General features: G+C 35.1%; 1 protein-coding gene across 1 annotated transcript in view; it reads right to left on the bottom strand.

Moving 5' to 3' along the window:
• Nucleotides 1-23,758, bottom strand: part of Spock3 (SPARC (osteonectin), cwcv and kazal like domains proteoglycan 3) — a 248,324-nt gene that overhangs the window by 110,712 nt on the left and 113,854 nt on the right. The window lies entirely within an intron of this gene.

Below are 23,758 nucleotides of genomic sequence, written 5' to 3'. Positions count from 1 at the left end.
AACATAACATTGGAACCAAAATTTCTTCATGCAACCTGTAGAGGTAGCTATCAAGACCAAACTTTTATGATACGTTACTTTTTTGTGTAAACCATTTACTGACAGATAGTACGTACAATATATATTTTATTCATCGAGGGCATACAATCTATGGTTGCTGAACATGTTCACTATTTTGAAACTAACATCACATTTTTATTATTATCAAGGTGATGTACAAAGGAGTTACAGTTTCATAAGAAAGGTAATAGGGATATTTCTTTTCTTCTTTTTTTTGTCAGTCGTGGGGCTTGAACTCTGGGCCTGGGCACTGGCCCTCACATCTTCAGCTCAAGGCTAGTGCTCTACCACTTGAGCTACAGCACCACTTCTAGTTTTCTAGTGTTTTATTGGAGATAAGAGTTTCATGGACTTTCCTGCCCGGGCTGGCTTTGAACCATGATCCTCAGATCTCAGCCTCCTGAGTAGCTAGGATTACAGGTGTGAGCCACCGGCGCCCGGCTTATGAAAGGTAATAAGGATATTTCTTGTAAACTTGTTACCTCTTCCCTCATTTTTCTCCTATTTTCCCTGCCCCTATTAACCCCTCATAACATCCCATTTTAAAAATATTTTCAATACCAAGGGAAACCAACTCTAGTTACCTTTGTCAATGTTGGAATGACATAATGCACTCACTTGGACCACAGATACTTTATCTTTTTTTTGTACATTTTTATTGTAAAAATGCTGTACAGAGGGGTACAGTTACATGAGTAAGGTAATGAGTACATTTCCTATGGAGCATTGTTGCTTCCTCCTTTGTTTTTCCCCTCTCATCCCTTCCCTCCCACCTCAACTACCATCCCCTTCCCCGTCCCCCTCCGCCGAAGTTGTAAAGTTCGCTTTCAACATAGTGTCTTGTGCATCTCATTGTTACAATGGGGTCAATCTGTATACCTATTTAAGCATTTTATTTTTTCACTTTCCCTTCCTGAATTAGAGAAGTGTATATAGAAGATGAGGGGCACAGGCATCAAATACAGTGAAAACAGGGGTTATACCTTGGGGAAGGAGCATGCAAAGAAACAACAGTATCACATGGTACATTATACATAAGTTGGAAACAATAGCAAGGAAGAAAAAAATATATATGTGTCCCTATCTTGGGGTTCATTTCGCTTAACATCATCTTATATGGTCATATGTATATAGCTGTACTTTAATGTCCATTATGAAACAGCTTAGAAAATAAAATGTTATTCCTATAAAATGTTAGATATAAGTAAATGATAGAATATTACTACAAAATCTTCATTATGCTACCTATGTGCACACGGCATGCACTGATCCAACCTAGCCTCTCTTGCCTTTCCAACCACTGATCCAACCTAGCCTCTCTTGCCTTTCCAACCTCCAGTAATCTGTGCTGGATATTTAGGATATTGTTTTCTCTATTATATTCCAAATACGAGAGAGGACATCTGATAGCTATTACTCTTTGTCTAGATTATTGCAATTATTGCAATTAAAACAATATTGTCCAATTTCAGACGTTTTGCTGCAAGTGGGAGAATTTCCATAATACTTTATGTATATATGCACGTGCATACGCCACATTTTTTGGGGGGGGTCTGGTTGTGGGGCCTGAACTCTGGGCCTGGGGGCTGTCCCTCAGCTCTTCAGCTCAAGGCTAGCGCTCTACCACTTGAGCCACAGCACCACTTCCGGCTTTTTTCTTTTTGCTTATGTGGTGCTGAGGAATGGAACCCAGGGCCTCATGCATGCAAGGCAAGCGCTCTACCACTGAGCCACCTTTTCAGCCCCATGCGCCACATTTTCTTTATCCATTCATCTGTTAAATTTTTTATTAAAGTTCTTTTCCTTAAATTTTATTGTAAAGGTGATGTACGGGGGTTACTTAAGGCAGGTAATGGGTACATTTCCTCACCCCCTCTCTCATTCTCTCTCAGTATTTTTTAGTAGAAATTACATTGTTGGCAGCATAAAAACTACAAACATCTCACACTATAAGTACAGATGCTTAAGATTTCCTTCTTGAAATCTCAACAGTAACATAACAAAATTCCTCTTGCTGAGGCAAATGGTGTGGAATCAATCCTGTTCCCGAAAGGGGCCTGGCACAATTTCCTCAGATCTTCGCTGCGGTTCTGTCTTTTGCATTTTCCTGTCTGTTATTCCATCTTGTGTTGCTTTATCCCACTTTCTCTCCCTCTTGCAGCTAAACTCCCCCCTGGGAATACTGTGTTTTAGGTTATGGAGGCATTGTTGCTTTCTTAATCCTAATCTTGAATAACTTTCAGATTAATCTGTTTCTGGAGACCTAACAACTCTTAGCAGTTTTTTTTTAAATTTCCTATCAGTAAAGTGTAATCAGCATTTCAAACCATTTAACTTTTGAGTCTCATTTCATTTGTGATGTAGGATTTCCCTCACTCTTCGGCCAGAATTCTTGATGGTAGTTTTTATTTTTTGGCCAGAGTTCATTTTGTGCCAATGTTGTTTACATGTAAAATAGACAAAATAATTCCATGAAATTTGTATTAGCATCTGAATTGTAGGGGTAAGAAAGCTTTAGTGCCAATATGATGTTTCTTCTAGGATGTATAAAAATCGTAACTAATAAAGCTAGAATTTAAATAGAGCCTACTGGGCAATGTCTAAAAGAATTGTTACTAAAGAATTGTTTTTTCTAGGTTTCAGATGAAAATGAGAGAGAATATTACTGTCTCCTGGTAATGCTTTCATCTGGAAAGTTATTCAGCACAACCTCTATGCTATCTACTGAATCTGATCTTTCACCTTTCACTATATTAAAGCACTATCATTTTAGAGCAACAAAAAAGGTAGCGTTTTGAATGTTCTTTATTTTCTTCCATCTATGCTTAACTATTTAGAAAATATTCTCTCTGTTTTATTGTTAAGTTGCTGCTTTTCATAGTCTCCTAGTCAGGGACATTGTATCTTTGGACCTGTTGCTATGACAATACAGCTTTTCCCAAATAGTCTGTTTCTCACAACCCAATACTGGACTCTAGTATTCTACTTCAATCTTTCATCATTCTTTCTGTTTGTCCAGGCATCCTTGGTTAGACTGTGCTGTCAGTCCTTTCTACAGAGATTCCTGTCCATAAAAAATGTACTTAAAAGGCATTTTTATTGTTGCTATACTAGAATTCTTAAGCAAATTCTCAAAGCAAAACATCTTCTTCCACATAGTCTGAATATTCTGCATACACTCAGCAGCCTTAAATTTTCTATTGTTAATGTTTTAAAGACTGAATGGACATCAGGAAATATTAATGACCTGCCTTTTGCCCATATCCAAGTGTGACTATTCACATGGCACACAATTCATTGGACACAGTCTCTGAATACTTGAAATAGGTACTGGTCAATTACATGGCCTATATACTATGTACATGAAGTCTGGTGCAAAGATTGAAGTTTAAAGCCAGTCCAGGGAGAAAAACTCAGCAAGATTTCATGCCCAAAATAATGAACAAAAGTCTTGGTTGGAAGTATGACCCAGGTGGTAGAGAAAACCAGTTGAGAAAACAAGCCAAACAAGTAAGCAAGTACAAGGCCCAGAGTTGGACCATAATACTGGAAACCATCAAACAATGAGCATTACTTTATGCCAACCTCAACATCATTATTGCTTTAGAAAGCTTGTCTTTTTCTACAAGAAGATGAGCATTGCTACACATTGTAAAGTTAAAGTAAGTTCAACTCTTTTTTGAAATGCATTATCATGTGAAGAGACTATCTATGAGGTCACTGATCTTGTATTTATTCAAGTCTTTCTCCCTTAGTGGGTGAAAGTAAAGGTTGGTATACAGTTAATTATGGATAGTAACATTGGCTGGTCTAATGGCTGTGATGTATTACACCATGCAAATATCAACTTAATATACCTACTTCAAATTTTACTTTAAGAAGATCTGTGCAAGGAATTTATTTCCTTTTTTGTATGTTTTTTTATCGTAAAAATGTTGTACAGAGGGGTTACAATTACATGAGCAAGGTAATGAGTACATTTCCTATTGAGCATTGTTGCCTCCTCCTAAACTCCCAAGTGTTGAAAGGAAAAAAAGGAAAAAAAACATGAAGTAAAGGGTTGAAACAAACATTAATAACAGAATCAAGCTTAATGAAAACTGAGAAAGCGTTGTCACTTTTCAGAAGTATTCATTAAAGATGAATGTTAAGAATACAGATCCATTTCCTTCTTGAACCTGGGGAGGGGCAAGTGTTCATTTAAATTCCATTGTCATGACGATTTCATATCTTAACAACGATTTCTTACCATGTAAACATGAACAGTTAAACTAAAACCATTCTTAAGTAACAAAATTGTGAAAGTGTAATAGATCATGAGCAAATGAACTGATTAGATACTCCTCAAAAGGAAAATATGCCCAATATCTTTGGCAATAATGAAATTGCAAATTAAAGTGACACTGAAATTCTACCTCATTCCCATTAGTATGGCTAGAAAGCAACAAATGTTAGTAAAGATGCAGAAAATAAGGAACACTTATACACTGTTGGTGACAATGTGAATTTGTGTAACAACTATGGAAACTAGTCGGAGGTTTCCTCAAAAATTAAAATTAGGACTGACTTATGATTAAGGTATACTCTTGGGCATTTATCCAAAATAGTGTAAGATAGAATTAAAAGAGGCACCTGCCTGTATACTCCTGTTCTTTGCAACAATAGTCGCAATAGCCAAATTATGGCAACAACTAAGATGTCCTACAATTAATGAAAGGATCAAGGAAATATGATTTGTATACACAAGAGAATATTATCCAACTATAAAGAAAAATAAAATTTTGTCATTTGTAGAAAAATGGACAGATGGACAGACTAGTATATTAAATAAACTAACTAGGTTCAAAAGGAGAAAGAACACATTTTCCCTTAAATGTGATTGTTAGGCCTAAAATACACAAACACACACACACACACATAAAAATCACACACAAATGCATATAGATACACAAATATATACACACATACATGCACATAAAGAACACACAATGCATGCATACATATGCAATCGATTTAACTAAAGTATGGTTCGTGCATTGTGTGAGTCACTATAATGAACCCCCTTTGAGTTATTCACATTCACTTTAGCAAAAATGAATACTAAGAAGTTTGAAACATGTTTTCTCTAGTATAGACATTAGTGGAAGACCACAGAAATGGAGAAGGGGAGAGGAAGGTGAATGAATACAAAATAGTTTATATACATACGTGAAAATGGGACAAGGCAACTTGATAAGACTGATTTGGGAAAAGGAAGGGTATAGAATGGAGACTTGTATAGGGGTAATTATGATCAAAAGCATTGTATACATAAATAAACTTGTCAAAATGAAACCTCCCTTAATTCAGATGAAACTATAAACAATAAGGGAGTGAGAACAACAGAAAGGTGAGACAAAGGACTGGGGGGAACCCATGCAACAGTGGTATTCACAAGACAATATGTTGGAAATGATCTGTACAACTTGGGGGCAATGGGGGAGGGAAAGTAGGAGAAAAATGAGGGAGGGGGTAAAAAGTTTGACAAGAAATGTACTTATACCTTATTTCTGTAACCCCTCTGTACATCACCTTGACAATAAAAAAAATGAAAGCTCCTTTTTCCAACTAATTGGTGTCAATAAAAATTCAAAGTGTAAATTGAAATATTCAAAGATAGGAAGATGTTACAAAAAAAATAACAGCACAGAAATGTGCAAAAGACCACACTCCAACTCTTTTGGAGGAGACATTTAACTTGTAATTCTATTCATATGTTAATAAACAAGCTTTTACAGAGGGGATGATAGTGAGGAGTGGGCTCAATTGATCAAAGTGTGTTTGTTATGGAAACATATGTTGGAACTGAAAACAATAAATAATAGAGAAAAGTTGCCAAAAAGAAAAGTCAGACTGCTGTCAGAGAACAGCCTCAGGCTGATTGCAGGCCTGCCCATTGAGCAGTTCCTGATGGCTAAAAGAAGAAAATCAGATCATCATCAGGGAGAGGAACAGAAAATTTCCACATAAGAATCAGACATAGGTAAATTATCCTTTGTGTGATTGTTAAGGAAACGTACATTCAGGAAAAGAATACCAAAGGCAGAGCACAAATTGCAAAGCTGGGGGAAAAAGACATACTCTCCAATCAGTAGAAGGAGATGCCAGGGAGCTCAGAGGGGAAGGGTCGATTCCAAGAATTGAACACAAATGAAGAAACTGGTAGAGTTGATCATTTTAAGTTAGCTATGACAGTAACAATAAGAATGGAAAAAAATGACTGATTTCCCAAGGACATGAGGTAAATGAGGTGTAACTCATGAAAAATAGTGAAACTTCGAAGGTGAAAGATCAAGGTTAAAACTGTTCTAAGATCCCAATTCTTGCTCCTTATAAGGGGAGAGGAAAATAATTATTTTTCTATGACAGCTGCCCTGAACCATATAAAGGAAATCACAAAGTAAAAGAAATCTCACAATTTCCCTCCTAAGAAAAAGAAAACAACACAAAACGCACTAAATACAAGTTAATAACTGAAGGGGCAGGTAAAGAGAAGGAAAAGCAAAAGAAATGAAAAGAAATAGAAAGTACAATATACAATGGTAAGAATATATGAAGCAAGTTACAAGGGATGAAAGGTAGATAATTTTAGGTAGGGTTTATAAATCTATGCATTCTTGAAAACAGACTGAAAAAATAATGAAAATAAAGAGCTTCAAAAAGAAAGGAATTGAAGACAAAAAGTGTCAGATGAATTTAATGAAAAGAACAGGAGATATATATCACTATTAAGAGGAGTCTAAATCCACAGATAGGTAGAAAGCGGAGGCCTTGATTGGTTCAGGTATTCTTCCCATGCATAACTATAGAAACAAACAGCACCTGATAATCACCTCACTGGTTTCTGTGTGACTCAGTGGTAATGCACTTGTCTAACATGTATCAGTATCTGGCTTCACCACACACACACACACACACACACACACACAATCATTCTTTTCTACTCTATCATCGTTTTTCTCATGGCTAAATATTCTTTAAATGGTAATTTATATTACTTTCCCAAGTTTCAAGTCCTGTTGTTATTTAAATCTCAAATTTATCTAATAGTTATGCAACTTATTGAAATGACTGCATGTTACACTTCATTGCAATTATATATGCAAAGATTCAACTTTATTCATGAATTGGAAAACATACATGCATGAAAATCAGTTTGCTGTTATTTCCTGAGCATTATAATAGTTAATCATGGGAATTTTTTTTGTTGTACCATGTTTATCTATCCTACTCTAGCAAATACAAAAAGATGCCTTTCTCTTTGGATTTCATCTACTAATTTCAAATGTTCTTAAATGATTAGAGAGGTCTGTAGCAAACACAAAGGAAAAACATTAAGGAAACAAAGAGTAAATTGGACATTCACAGTAATAAAAAACCAGACAAACTGAGAGTAACAGTTACATTGCAATGTCCAAAAGTTCGAGAAAAAAATTGCAAAATCACAAAATACATATCTAAATGCATTTACCAAATTGTCTCTACGCTTGTGTACTCTTTTTTTCTTTTTTTTTCCTCTTTTTTAAAATAAGTTTTTTTTTATTGTGAAAATACTGTACAGAGGTGTTACAGTTACATGAGCAAGGTAATGAGTACATTTCTTTTTTTTTTTCCTGTGATGAGGCTTGAAGTCTGGGCTTGGGTGCTACCCTTCAGCTCTTCAGCTCAAGACTAGTGCTGTATCACTTGAGCCACAGCGCCACTTCTGGTTTTCTGGTGGTTTATTGCCTGGGCTAGCTTTGAACATTTATCCTCAGATCTCAGCCTCCTGAGTAGCTATGATTACAGACCTAAGCCACCGGCTCAGGTTATGATTACATTTCTTATCAAGGATTGTTGCCTCCTCCTCTGTTTTTCCCCTACCATCCCTTCCCTCCCATGTCCACAACAACACTCCCCCCCCCCCAAATTGTAAAGTTCATTTTTCAGCACTGTCCTGTTATTCTCATTCTTTCACACAAAAATTTGCTGTGACTAGTAACTGCAACATGAATTTTAAAAATCTTTTTAATGGTTTAGCATTATAGTGTCATGTGTATTCTTTTTATCCCAATAATAATCCACTTCAGGGCTGGGATGTAGCTCAGTGGCAAAGCGCTTGCCTAGCAAGTGCAACGTCCTGGGTTCGATCGCCAGTACCAAAAAAAAAAAAAATACAGTTAAAAACCCAATAATAGTCCACTTCACTTAATTCTCCACCCTGGAGCGAAAGGCAGAACTGGGTTTCTAGGGATTTTAAAAACAAACAAAAAAACCCCCAACTTATCAGATGCTGTCATGGAAGGCAGTGCAAGTGAGCAGCATAGAAAAAAGAGCTAAGGCTAGGTAGTTAATTACGCTTTTGACAGCCAATTTTGTGGTGCTAAATGTTATTAAGTGTAGCTGGAAATCTTTGAAGTGACTTTCTTAGCTTCAAACCTTAATATCACTTCAGTAATGTTATATAATACGTACCTACATTCACTCTGACCTCCTTATAGCAGAGTGGAGTAGTCTGCACTCTTCGCAGATTCTGATGCAACTGCTAGAATACTTTATTTTGTGCTAAACGTATCTGTGCGTATGTGTGTATACACACCTGCGCTACTGTAATTTTTGTGTTAAGAATATCCTATCTATAAAACTGTCTATTATACTGAGAAAATAAAATTAATGGAAAGTGTTCATAGAATTTCATTCTATTAGGTAACCCCAGTGAAAAAGAATGATTGTTTGCCCTTCCTTTAGCTGTGCCTCTTTTTCTTTCTCAATATATCAGTCTCTATTCAAAATTCTCCAAACTTTGCAACCTTAACAGTTTCTTTCATAAACTAGGGCTGCTGGTTTTGATTTCCATACCCCTTGTCTTGTATGTAAGCTTATCTATTTTGGGGACCATAAGAGGAAGCCTAGAAATATTGGGACAAAAGTAGAACAAACGCAGCAGTAATAGTCACTAGACACTATGTTGAAAATTAACTATACAGCTTGTGGCTGATGGTGAGTCAGGAGAGAAACACTGTGAGAAAATAGGGAAGAGGTAACACTGTTCAAAAAAAGAAATGCACTCATTACCTGACTTATACAACCCCTCTGTACATCAACTTTACAATAAAATTTAAATAACTAAATAGGGTATTTCCAGCAAGTGTTGTTATGTGTCGAAGTCTATTAATATGTACTAGTTTTCCTTTTCTAGTCTACCAGATATATAAGGATTATCACACTAACCCATATCATGTGTTTATATGTAGTATTTTTCTTTTCATTATGAAAGCTCTACTTATGCTTTTGTAAGCTATAGAGTAAGTGCCAGAGGAATGGCTCAGGTGATATTGTATCTAGCCTGAAGCCTGGAATTCAATCCCAAGTCCTGACAAAAAATAATATCAGTGGGAAAAATCTCTTCCTTCTCTTCCACAGTAATTCTGGCTTTGACTCAATGAGGGTAGGTTAACTGTAGTTCCTTGATAATGTCTCTAACGATGCTATATAATATAAAAGTAGTGATTCTACAGTTTTGCAATCAAGTTGTCTGCTTAGGTTTCCCATATCCTAAATAAGGCATACATTTAAAAGTAAACATTGAGTTAAAAGTTAGGTCATTTTGCATTTTGTGTGAAATGACTGGAATATTTCCAGACAATTAAGAAGCATTACATTTGGATAATATTACTGACAATCCCATTATAACCATTAAATTCTTACAAAATCTATTGGCATATGCCATGCAACTCTTCAAACAACTGATCAGTAATTGGACAGAGTTATTGCTATGCAAGAAGATGGCTTTTAGTCCAACCTATCATTTTCCCAAACAAATCCTCCTTCTTGGTGCTTGTATTTATTTGCTTGCTTTTTCTTTTTCCTTTTCCTATTTAAAAGTAAAGGCAAACAGTTTCATTTGAAATCTTTTGAGAAGATGAATAGCATCAACCAATCATGAACACAGGGCTTGTAAGACTAGCCATGTTTCCGCTGAAAGCTGTGTCAATCTGTTACCCTTGGAAAGTCAAGAGACTGACACGTGCACAGAGAGAGAGAGAAATGAGCCAAAGGGCAGTGCAGAGCAGTGTGGGAAGTCGTGGTGATGGAGATGGTATTTATCTTGGTTGATGAGCTATTGAAGTGCATGACTGACTCCACCGAAATTTACCACACTGCACATTTAAAATCATTCCATCTTATGTTATGTAAATTATGCCTCAGTACAAACACAAATTCATTTTGTTCAGTGGCACTTACAAAAGCAGTCTTTTAGAGTATGAAACGATGAAAACCTTTTCAACTATAGGAGGGTAGGAAATGGAGAACTGTAAAACTGAGACAACACAAATTCTCCTATTAAAATTTTGGTACTAACAAGTAAATTTATTACCATTGATGAAAGATGCTGTCTTCCAACAGATAACATTAACCCAGAAAAGAAAAAAAAATGAGGACCAGAAAAATACAGCACTGACTTTCCTTGCCTCCAAAACTATATTCAAATACTGTTGACAACCATCTAAAAAACTACTTTTATTTAACTACTGGCATGTAAATCTCTAAATAAGGAATGAGACTTTACATCTAACTGTACACTTAAAACTCACATTGATTCATAAAGTCAGTATTAATATTGGCTAATAGAGTTTTAATCAAATATTGTTTTCTATTTAAAATGTATTTATGAATGAAACCTTTGGAGTGGTTCTTAAACACAGCAGTGAGTGATGATTGCATGTTTAGCACTTCAGTTGGAACGTGAACAGATTGTCTTAGCAAGCACTGAGCATAATTACCCTTGCAGGTAAGTAAGCCTTGTGGATGTCTCTTTGCTTTCAGCTTGTCATTTCTAATTCATGTCATTGCCTACAGAAAAGAACCAGTCCTTTGCAAAGTAATGATCTGACTGTTGTTAAATGAACCTTTCATTGACTGTCACCTACTTTGGTGCCACTAAATGAAAACCCTTAAGTGATCCAGGGAACTAAATCAAATGACCTCTCATTTTCTGATGCTCAGAGCCCTTTCAACCTGTTTATTTGCTTAGAGATTCTAATCTGCCCTGTAACCTGATGCAAATAAAAATGCCAATTGTCCCTTTACCAAAGAACTGCATCTTTAGTCTGGATTTTTCAAATTAATTACTTGCCATATCTCCTAAGTTAATGTCACAAAGTATCTAACTTAGAAATCTGAAGACACAAGGGTTATTAGCCAAAGCGTGTGTTCACATAGTTAGCATAATCAGAAGGTATTTGTAATTCCTTACTTGATGGAGCCAAATAGGCTCCAATGATATGTGACTAAACCATTATTGCAATCCAATGTTAGGGCCTGCCTTGAAATCCTGTAAAATTACGAAAAATGTTTCATCATATCGAAAATGATGGAATAGACAGAGCCTAATAACTAAGATGTTGGCTTGATAAATATATTTTGATATGAGATATCCATCTTTCTGACCAAGATATCAATAAATAATACATTAAAAATCATATAATAACATTGGAACTGAAACATGAAATACTAAAGAACTTTGAACTGATGGGAAAATATGTCCAAAAGAATATTGCTGTTTAAGTCATTTCTCAACTTTTAAACTAAAACAGTTGATATGTTTGGAAAGTTATTAATGCAGTTTGCATGATGAGCTTTTACAATACCAACCTACAATCTATAGAAACTGAGATGCTTCCTTCTGTGATTAAAAAAAAATGCTTGAATATTTTCAGTGTTGAACATGGAAATCCAACTATTTTGAGAAACATGGCCCGGGAGAGTATTTTCCAAATTCTAATTACACTATCGCTTTCCCTACTTACGCTATAAAGAATGACATTGGACAACATAAGATTATTCTGTATTGGGGAATGGATCTCCTTAAGATTAACATGTAAGAGAAATATGATTTGAAGAAATAATCAAAAGAGCTCTTTGATTTTTTTTCCTAGCTGGTAATGGATGCGGGAGAAGATGAAGGAGAGATGGAAGAAAAGCAATGTCACTGTGTCTGGGTCCCCATTTCCCTTCTTCAGGCTCTAACACAACTTACCAGCAATGTTGGGAGGAGAGGCAGAATAGAGGGAAGCTAAGGTGGTTTGATTCCCGCCTCACTGGGCGGGCAGGTGCACAGAGGCTAGTTCACACACGGTTCTGTACTACTCCCAGACAGTGACCCATTCAAGCTACCTCTGTAAGACAGCGGGGCCTTCTGCTTAGAATTTAAAGGTTGCCTTCAGCTTGTCTGTAGCATAACCCCTGATGGATATGTCTTCAGGGCTGGCACTGAGCTGTCCTCTGAAGGGTGAGCTGTCCTCCTGTCCCCAATGCCAAAACGTAAGACCAATGGAATAGACAAAATCTAATAGATAAGTAGTTATTTATACCCAGCACAGTCCCTTCTTCATTATGCCCTTCCCACCATGGACACAGACAGACACTCTCTTGCAAAAGAACAAGTGACTGAAATAAATGCTGAGCGACTGACCCCACCCCAATAGAATTCAGTGGAATTATTTTCTTCTTTTCTTCTTTTGTAATTATTGAATTAAACTATAAAAGACAACCAATCGGACATTTGTAGCCTTCTGATTAAATCATTCAATAAAGATATTCTTCTTATGATCAGGATTTGGAAAATAAATAAATAACAGACAAATTAAGGAGATTATATTTTTCATACATACAGGTTTCAACTGTTTATGCCACTAAAGCTAACAATCAAAAACTTTAGATTTGTTGCCAACAACATCTATCAAATATTTTTGCAGGGATGAGAAGGTGGCTCAGTGGTAGAGCGCTTGCCTTGCATGCATGAGGCCCTGGGTTCGATTCCTCAGCACCACATAAGCAAAAAGAAAAAAAGGTGGAAGTGGCGCTGTGGCTCAAGAGGTAGAGCGCTAGCCTTGAGCTGAAGAGCTGAGGGACAACGCCCAGGCCCAGAGTTCAGGCCCCACGACCGGACCAAAAAAAAAAAAAATATATATATATATATACATATATAATGTATATATATATATGTATATATTTGCAAAGCATAGGTTTTTAAGTTATTGTTATCTCTGTTGCTTCACCCAACACACACAAATAATCAATTAATGTAGACCTGGATTAATTAGCCACAATCTAGAGAAAGGAAGAAATATCTCGGTAAATATAGCCACTTGAATTGATAAGATTTAGTGCTAGAATTTGTCAGCTGTTCTATGTGCTATGTGTCTCATGAGAAATTTCTCATATTGGGGATTTGGTCATCTTTATGAAGAATCACATGCAACATCTTAGAGGGATTCCTAAAAATGGTAATGTAAGGGATGTAAAGCTTTTTGTTTCAGTTTTCTACCTATTGGAAGTTTTTTCGAAAACACAGAAAATAATCATTAAAATGATGCTTTCTGCCCAAAATAAACACTAGGTTCGGACCTCTGAACAAGTTTGATCATTGGTCCATATAGACACAATGCTATTGTATAATAGAGAATTATGAAAATCTGAAGTCAGTTTGGCTATTGAGGACAATGTGTGAAAATACTAAAACATAAGAATTGCTATAAATTAAGGGGTAAGATAACGATAGCTTATGATAATGAGCTATTTTATATAAAAATGATTCATTAATTTGTTGATAATTCCTCTTGTCTGATAAACTTAATTTTTTTAAATTTTCATTTGAAAATAAGTAACATTGATTGAGAGTTCATTTTTGCACTTGAGGTTTCTTTTGTGCAAGTTTTCTGGTTTTAATTAATGAAATAAAATAATTTCCTTTTCCAAAACGTGAATTTTGAAACTGAGCTGAAGAAGATCAGAAAGGACCTTATATAATGTGGATTTTGCACAACTTTTCATCCTTGTATCACATATTTTTCTCCTTTAATTCTAATTAAATCCTAAAATTCTCCATTTTTTTTTCATGTTCTCTCTGCCTGGAAATTGACCACCCCCTCACCTTGAAAAAGTCTTAATTATTCTTGACATATTTTTGAGATGTCATTCTTCAGGAAAGTCTTCACCAACTCCCTCAGACAGAATAAATCATTTTCTTCTTATATAACCACATAACACCCTGAACAGTTTCTGCACAACATCCTGGAAAACTTTGAACATCATCTATTATGTAATGTGTCTTATTGAAATTTGTTAAAGTGTCAATGTAGATTCATACTTGAATTCATTTTCTTGTTACTTTTGTCAATGTTAGTATGTTAAAGACTATGTTGTTTGGCAATGCAACTTATATATGTAACTTATGTATGTAATATGTATAGGGAATAATTTCTTTGTTTATAAATTATACATATTATTTTTTGTTGGCATATATGATCTTCAATTATAAAAATCTACTGTGTTAGCTATTTTATTTTAAATAATATCAGTATTTGGAGTTTTGTTTACTTCATTGTAAATGTTGGGTGAATTACATCTCATTTATTATTCTTAAAATTAAATTTATATTTCTTTTATATTTTTCCTTAAATCAGTGACCTATTCTACTTAGTATTTTTGCTTTATTTCTACTTGTCCTATCTTTCATCTTAAACATTTCGATATCACAAAGGGAATTGAACACTTGATTATCAAAATTATCAAAATGCACACATTGACTAGACCTATATGAAGAAGGACCAAGATTCAAATACTTTGGCAGCTACTAAAAGCAGGGTACTTACCAGGTAGGAAGGGTCACCTTCTTGGTAACTCTATATTTGTACTAGTTGTGCTCACCACATGTTACAACATTTGCCTTTCATATTATGGCTTATCATCTTTTTCCCCCTCTTTCCTATTTTGGAACTGGTAATATTTATCTTTTAACTAATTATAATGTATTATATTATCTTAAAAGAATTGCACAGATTCAGGTGGACCTGTTGCAACAATGAGAAGTACAAAATGTCATGTCAAAACCAGCTTTACAATGCCGGTGTGGGGGGGGGAGGGGGGTATAATTGGGTGGGGGGAGGGGGGTAAAATTGGGTGGGGGGAGGGGGGAGGCGGGGAAGGGAAGTGAAGGGTAAACAAAGGAGGAGGCTGCAATGCTTGGTAAGAAATGTGTCCATTATCCTGCCCATGTAATGGTAGCCCCTTTGTACAGTATGTTCTCAAATAAAATAAAATACAATTAAAAAAAAAAAAAAAAAAAAAAAAAAAAAAAAAAAAAAAAGAATTGCACAAAGGCTTTTGATTCAATGTGTAAATCTATGAGTATAAAGCATCTTGATTAGTGTTGACATTTCCATGTAAGAATGAATATATATTATTCTAAACAAACATGTTAGAGTCTTAGAAAAGATAAAATTTGTCTTTACATCAATGGAAATGTTGCTTGTGAAACAAGCATGGGGATTCATGGTGTTGCAGGCTCAAGCAAGGATTCTTCTCTTCATTGGCCATCTTTGTTAATGGGGTTACAATGTTGACCTCCTGACTTCCTTGAACATATAACTTCCCAAACTTACATGTGCCTCAGCAATATTATTCTATGTGGACAGAATGTAGATATATGATCATACTTAGAAGATTAAGACATCCAGTCTTGAAAATATGTGTAGGAAAACAGCAAATAATTGATGTCCTGGGATAATGAAGAAAATTCCCTAGGGAACACCTACCCACCCTGCTACAAAACAACAGCTTACAAGTATACTCTTCTAAGTAATAAAAATGCAAACTCCACAAACTTGAGTTAGCTCTACATTTTTTCTAACAAAGCTATACTTTTCACTAGCTCTTCTCCAAACAGGGCTTGGATATCAGCAATATTATTTTTTTGTGGGGGGGGGGGAGGGGTCGGTCGTGGGGTTTGAACTCCGAGCTTGGGCATTGTCCCTCAGGTCTTCAGTTCAAGGCAAATGCTCTACCACTTGAGCCATAGCACCACTTCTGGTTTTCTGGTGATTAATTGGAGATAAGTGTTTCATGGAGTTTCTTGCCTGAGCTGGCTTTGAACCAAGATCCTCAGATCTCAGCCTCCTGAGTAGCTAGGATGACAGGCTTGAGCCACCGGCACCTGGCCCATCTGAGCAATCTTTAATCAGTAGCTAGTACCTACCTCTCCTTACCATTTTCTAATACTTTAGTTCAGAACTTTTAGGCAAATAAAATGAGTCTCAGGCCTTTTGTGTCTAGAAACATAATTGATTAAATTTGCAAACGTGTTTTCTTGTTTTGTCCAAATTTGCCACTTTTGTGTTGTGTTTTACTAGATTTTCTGAAACACATCTTTCCAGAGGCCTTTAGGAAGAGTGCTGATGGTGAAATATTTATAGAAGGCCTACAGTTGTCATTATTTTCTTCTGGCTAAGACAGCAATATAACTATTCGAGGCAACAACTGATGATGTTCTTCAACAAATTAGTGATGGTTCTGAACGAAGGAGGGAAAAAGACTGATAAACAGTCCAAACTTACAAGCCAGGAGGAAGCAAAACAGGAAATCCATTAAATGATATTATTATATTAGAATGGATTTCATTTGGGGGTGGAGAAGTTAGTTATAGGATGGGAAGATAAAGTGTCCAATTGTTTCACATCATTTCATTCTGTAATTTAAATTTGTTCCATTAATTAGATAGACATTTCTTAATATAAAGATGTTATCAATGGAGCTCTAGATGCAAAAATGTAGGTGGTAATACTGTTTTGCACAGCCAACTGAGTATGAAGCTTTCTTAGTAAAAAAAGTCAACATGAAAGTGAAGAATGAACGTCTGGATTTCCCTGCTGTTGGAGATGTACAGGGGTCTAGCAGGTAATAGGTGTCAGAGATTAGACTCTTGAATTTTGCTTTCTTCATCAGTAAAATTATATAATGGGTTTTCCCAATTCCTAACATCATATAGCTTACCCTATATTATTCTCAGCAGAGAGTATATGCTCTGTCAATGCATGTTATTTGATTGCTTAGAACTTAGCAAAAGCATATGTGTGTGTTTAGGGATAAAACACCCAAGCTTTATAAAGAAAGAAAACATGTTATTTTACTAAGAAACATGTCATTTCAATTGTATTAAATTATCACATGAAAATAAAAAGGCTCAGTAGGAAAGGTCCCAAATGAAATATTTATGAATCTCCATTTTTGTATCCAATTCTACACATTGTATAGGTCCATTTTTAATTAGTCCTTGGAAAAAAATACAAAAAAGCCCAGTCATTACCTTGTAAGATATTAATGACACTGATTATTTTAATATTTTTGGCTTGCTTTGCATTCCTTTTCTTTTGTTTCCTGTGAAAACTACATGCAAACATGAATTCTCCAATAGTAAATAATGGCTTTATTTCGTAGTTGTTCATACTTAGCAGAGATACTCAGCAGGGTGCCCATTACTGCCTACTGGGATTTAATTTAACTCAGCCACAGGCAGGGTATATTAGTCATGATATTATGGCATTGTGAAACCACCATCATCAAAAACATGAATACTAGCTTAGGAGAGGCAATCAGGAATGCCAAGCATCAATATACGACTTCTTAAAACTAAATAAAACTATTGCCTACTGTCATGGCCACTTTTAAAAGCTGTTACCATGTTTAAACAAATGCTCATGGTAATGCGTCTGGAAAAGCAAAAGACAATTTCAACTTTTAATTTAGGGCTTCATGTCTAAAAGTTGACCTAGCAATTTATGTCATTAGTTATTATTTTCAAGTGTTTACTGTAGGCTAAGGACAATTCTCAAAGTTGTACACATACTACTTAATCTTTTTAACTGACCTATAATGGAAACATTATTTCTGGTTTGCAGATAAGCAAATGAAAGGTATATTGGATGAGCAGAAGCCCTGAAAATTGAAAATACTCTGCTAACTCATGGCTCATAAATCTTCTCAGTCTCCTGCATAGCAAGTCTTAGAATGAGTCTTAGCAGAATAGTACACAGTACTAAAATATACATAACAGTATGCTAATGGACTATTCCTTGCCTGTCTCTGATGCAGCAACTGGAAAGTTCCAAAATGTTGATTCAAGTTTAAGGTGAATTTAGAGTAGCTATTATCAGTAAATTGCATTGTTCTCCATTTAAATTTACCAGATGAAGATGATCCTCCATAAAATGATAATATGCTCATTTTCTTCTGATAGCTGCATGTCAAATTCATCTGTTGCTTTAGCCTGTTTCATCTTGCTGAATACAAATGATCAAAGTTACCATATTCAAAATACTGGACTTCAATATTCCATTGTATTCAGAAGAAATATCTATTATATAATAAAATAAATAATAATAATAATAGCTATTGCTTTTTTCTTTTCTGTTTTTTTTTTTTGCTTTTTTTCTTAAGATGGCTTAAAGTAAGAGATAATGTTCAGAAAGACTTCAAATGTAGAAATAAAAACATTTTTGGATTCTTAGGACATTGTGAATCTCTCCTAAATTCTAGATAGATGTTTATGTGTTCTGTTAGACAGGTTTTTCCCCTAAGGATAAAATACCTGTTACGAACAGCTGAAGAGAGAAAATACTGCTGTGGTTCATGATTTCAGAAGCTACAACCCAGGGTCATGTGACTATACAAGGCCGCGTGATAAGACAGATCATGTGGAGCATGATTAGTGTGGAGCAGATGGCTCAGTTCATGGAGGTCTGGTGAGAGAGAGACAGACAGACAGAGATGGGTAGGGGCTACACACAAAATGCCCTTCAAAGGAATGTCCAGAGTGTTCTACTGCTTCCAACTAGACCCCATATCCTCAAGTCTTTGTGGCCTCCCAAAATAATGCCCCATTTGTGCACCAGGCTTCAACTCCTAATGCTGCTGGGTCTGTTTCAGACTACAACAGTAACAAAAACATTCCATCTAGGAATAGAAACAAAGTAACGTCATATGTACATATGATGTTATATAAATATATGATGTATATATATGTGTATATAGGATGTATATAGGATGTATATATATGATGCATACATATGTGTGCATATATGTATACATATGATATACATATGATATGTATACATTTGATGTATACATATATAAGTATATATGATACGTATATAAATGTGTATAGTTATATGCATGTAACATCATATATACACATGATGTTACACATATATATACTGTATTTACATGTATGCAACTATACACATTTATATGTGTATATCTATATTTTTATTTTTACCCATTTCTCATGTATATAACTATACTTATATGTATATAACTATACACATTTATAAGTGTATAACTATATTTTTATTTTTACCCATTCCTCATGTGGAGAAAATCACTTCTGAAAAAAATAAACTTAGAAATTAGGATGAAGTTTGAATGTAAACATTACAAGTTTTCAAAGATGAAGAAAAAAAGAGGAGAAAAGGAAAGAAAAAGAAGAAAGGAAGGAGAAAGGAAGAAAAGAAAGAAGGCAGGAAGGTTGGTTCAGCATATAAAGTAGGTTGTCTTCCCTGTGGAAGACACATAATTGACAGAAGGTCATTCTGTATTTCTCTGTGTGAGATACGGCATATCTTTTGTTCAGTAGAAAGATGGATAGATGATGATAAGGTTAAAAATCAGTTTGAAGTCAACTTAACCATTTAATTAAAAACAGGATGAAAGATGGATGGAATTAAATTGGCAGCATAATGATGACTCAGTTTCTATCAGCTTAGGAAGACTGAAGTCATGTCCTGTGACTAAAACTATGCCATTTGTAAGTGCACTGTCAAGAACAGGTTTTTGAATAAAGATAAAATATGGTCTGTGGCCATATTTATGTTTAGAATTTTAATTTTACTTTAATCATCACTGCTTTACCTAGGACAACACTGCTGTTTAATACATCTCTAAGTAAAATCACACACACACACTCAGACACACATATTATGCCACTATGTTAAAAAAATCATTTTTAGGTAAAAATTAAAAGTTAGCATACTTGTATAAAAGTTAATTTAACTCTATGTTAAACAGTATTTTATCAGCTGATAATCTGCATCCAGGTATACTTTGAGTAATATATTAATATTTACATTAACATTTACCTTCCAGAGTGAGTTTAAAAACTAAGAAAAGTCTTAAGGGGAATTTTTAGGGAATAAGTCTATCAATGTTAATATTCAGATCAGTTCCAAATATGAAAAATATAAATACAAAATGTTTCAGTAAATGTTAAAGTATAAGAGAGAGACACAAAGAGAGACAGACACAGAGAGAAAGAGAGAAAAAGAGCATTTCATAGATATGATCTAAAGTTCATCCCTGTATTTCCCATTATGAGTTACTGAATGAATTGCTCTTTGTGAAGATGGAGAATCAAGATCTGAAGCTACAATTGGATGACAACATCTAGTAACAAAAGGTGGAATGTCAACTAACTCAGGAGCAGTGTGGAGCTAACTTGCCTTTTTGTTGGTGGAGATACTTGTTTTGCTTTACGCTTTCCATTGTTTTTATATGGTTATCACGATGGCTAATAAATGTGAATTCACATTTAGACTGAACAACAATGTCAGAAAATGGGATGAACTGTCATGATAAACATATAAAATAACAGAAGATGTGACATAAAACAATTATATCATACAGTGTGAAAGAGAAGTTTCACTTGCCAGCTTAGCAGAAATTCCTGTGGACCTACCTTTTCTTAAGCACAGGAAGATGAACGTGCTTCAGCTGAATACTCTTTCATGAATTAAACCATAAACCCTTGGTGTGCAAGTTCACCACTGCTCTCCAACCCCCAAAACGACTTGCAATTACTGTAATCCTAGTAATTAATTTTCCTTTTTCTGCCAGGGAAAGGAGATTCTTCCTAGTATTCTAACCATAACCTCTACCTATCTTTATTAAACTGAATGCTCAACCTCATTTTTAAAGGTTAGACATCCTGCTTTAGAAAGCCACTGTCATGGCTAGCTCACATATGCAAACTCATATCTACTTCCAAGAGCTCCCAAAGTACTGTTTGTCACCTAGTGTCTGCAAATCCATCTGGGTTTGTGTACCATCTCTTCCAATTCATGCCTCAGCCCATGAAAAGTCAATTCTTCACTGTAGCTTAAATAAAAACTCGAAAGATAAAAATTACACTTGACCTGCTGAATGTAATTCTCCATAAAGTCACTCTTCTTTCATTTTAGTAGTTTAAAATGTAATTCAAGACTCCTTAATGTAACTTGACAAAACAAATAAAGACATTTATATATCAAAATTTCTCTGGTATGTAGTTACCCATTGACAGAAACTATGGGACACATAAATTACTTCAACTATGTAAGTGCTGTTTAATATGCTTTTATGATGTATCAACATGCATTTCTTAGTTTACTAAAAAAAATCACTTGGCTTCACAAATGCTTTTGCCAGATTTTCTTCTTAATTCTACATTAAATGAAATCCAAAATTAGCATTTCTCCTCTTTTATTTTTTGCCCCATGTCTTACTTGACCTTATTTATTTACAGTCTTGCTATCATCTTGTATCAAGTCATTGTTTAAAAAAAATACCTTTCAGTCCTACTGTAAGTCAGATACAAAAGAGAAATGAAAGTAAAACATTTTTCTACTGACACTGTTCTTTGGGATCTTTTTAGAAGGCTTTTGGCAAAGTGTTCTGTGCTTTCAAAACGTTGTTTGGAGTCTGTAAAATGATCCACTCTTAAATTGTGTTGGCTTTTTATCCTTCTCTGACCATGATGAAATATCCGGGTAGGGGCTGAATAGTCGTGTAAGTCATACACAGCTTGCAGTGTTCTACATGCGTTGAGAATCAATATCGCTTTCTGTATTTTTATCATTTTACATTTTTGATGATGTTAGATGGATCTGAGAGATAGATGCTGTGTGGCCATTTGTTATGCCAACAAATAAAGGAGCATTTGGGAAGATTTTTACTGCTTGATTGGTTGCGATTTTATTCTCGGAGATCACCTCACATGTATGTGTCTCTCGGGATGAAATTTTGGAGCTCAGTCCTTATTTGAGTCTTCCTCTCTCAAACAGCTGAGCCATAATCAGGTAGTAATGTAGGCTAAAGACTTAGATTTATAAATCAGGTACTTCTTATTTAAAAAAAAAAAAACTTTGGGAAACTGAGTGCTTGAGGCTTGCTGTTTACTTTCACCTCCTTGAGGCAAGAAAAAAAAATTAGTGTGTGGTTCATATAAACTATCCAGGTCAAAGCTTTCCCAGTTAACGAAGTGATTGTATGGATTGGCTTGTTGCTTTCAGGATTCAAGGTTCCAAAGTGCTTCTTTACAGAGGCGAGAGGGAATAGAGGAAGTCACAGAGATAACAACTCACCTAAGAGAAAGTGACTTTGACCTTGGAAGGAAATCTGGTTCATAGCAACTATTGAGTTTGATGTAGCTTCATTGTATTAAGGGTTTCCCTGGACTTGTCTTGAGGTGTAATTATATAAATGGCAATTTTGTTTTATGAAAAGGTCAAAGATCTTCCAAGTACTTATGTCTTTCTGTTTGATTTTGTTTTGAAGCTAACAATATGATAACAGGATCAGTTACCAAAACAAACAAAACACCAAAACATCCTAAAAAACCCATGTAATAAAGCTGCTGAGAAAATGCAATTCTATCTGCTATCGACTTGTAGAATATTTGGCATAAATGACAGTTATCTTGTGGTCTTGGAAAAGACAAAGTTCACAAGCATATCCTGTTCAAGCTCAGAGACAAAAGCACACAGAAAAGTGACTTCTTATAATAAGCCTGGATGCAAACTAATTGTATAAGGGATTCCCTCCACCCCTACTTCAGCTTACCCAACTTTAAAATGATATTCTAGTTACAAATTTATAGGCAGTCAGGATATCTTTCTGCTGGATGTAAAAGAAATTGGCTAAGATAACTTAGTCAAAGAACACCAGAAAATTTAAAAGAATCTTTAAGTTTCAGATCACTTCAGATGGACCTGTATGCAAATGGTGGTCACATTTAGACTTCTTTGCTTTATCTCTTAGTAGTGGTCTTCGATGTTTGGTGTCTGTGCCATGGTTACTCTGATCACCTACATGCTTGTACCATATCCACTGGTAATACTTGAATAAGAGAGCTCCATATTCCCGTAATGTCACTTGCACATCCAAAATTAAATTGTAGTTTTCATCTTGTGCTATCTTTAATCTCTAAGAAGAGCCAAAAGCATACCTATTGCTCAGACTTGCTACTCATGAGGCCATCTTAGGTTTAGAGCTCTCTTCATCCAGTGGAAAATTTGTAATAAAACAGCAGAGTGTGGCATGCATTTTATTGCCAAAAAAAGTAAATAAAAAGTGGTTGAACAAAAATATGCATCCATTGCACACATATTCTTTATACAAATTGTCAATAACATTACAACTTTTACATTAGAAGTAATCATTAATACAAGCCAATTTAAGTAGAGAAATACTATGCATTATTCTGTGTTTGTCATTACAGTGGCTTTTGTGTTTAGGTGATAGAATACAATTAAGCATCATAGGAATTATCCAGACAATTAAAAAATAATACTGATTGTATTCTTTTCCTAGAACTATCACAACTCAATACTGAAAACCAAGTGGCTTCAATAGAGATATATTCTCTCCAATTCATAGAGGCCAGGAGGCTGAGATGAGAGCATCAGCCCTATTGCTTCCTTCCTGAGGACTAAGCTGAGCATTGGTTCCATGTTTCTCTCCTTGCCAGTGGTGGCTGGCCACCCTTGGTGTTCCTGGTCTTCCAAGTTCCAATCTCTGCCTCCTTTACAGT

Source organism: Dipodomys merriami, unplaced genomic scaffold (assembly GCF_024711535.1).
Source record: "Dipodomys merriami isolate MVZ:Mamm:240054 unplaced genomic scaffold, mDipMer1.0.p SCAF_12, whole genome shotgun sequence".
NCBI classification, from domain to species: Eukaryota; Metazoa; Chordata; class Mammalia; order Rodentia; family Heteromyidae; genus Dipodomys; species Dipodomys merriami.
This window is presented reverse-complemented; position numbering and strand designations above follow the sequence as displayed.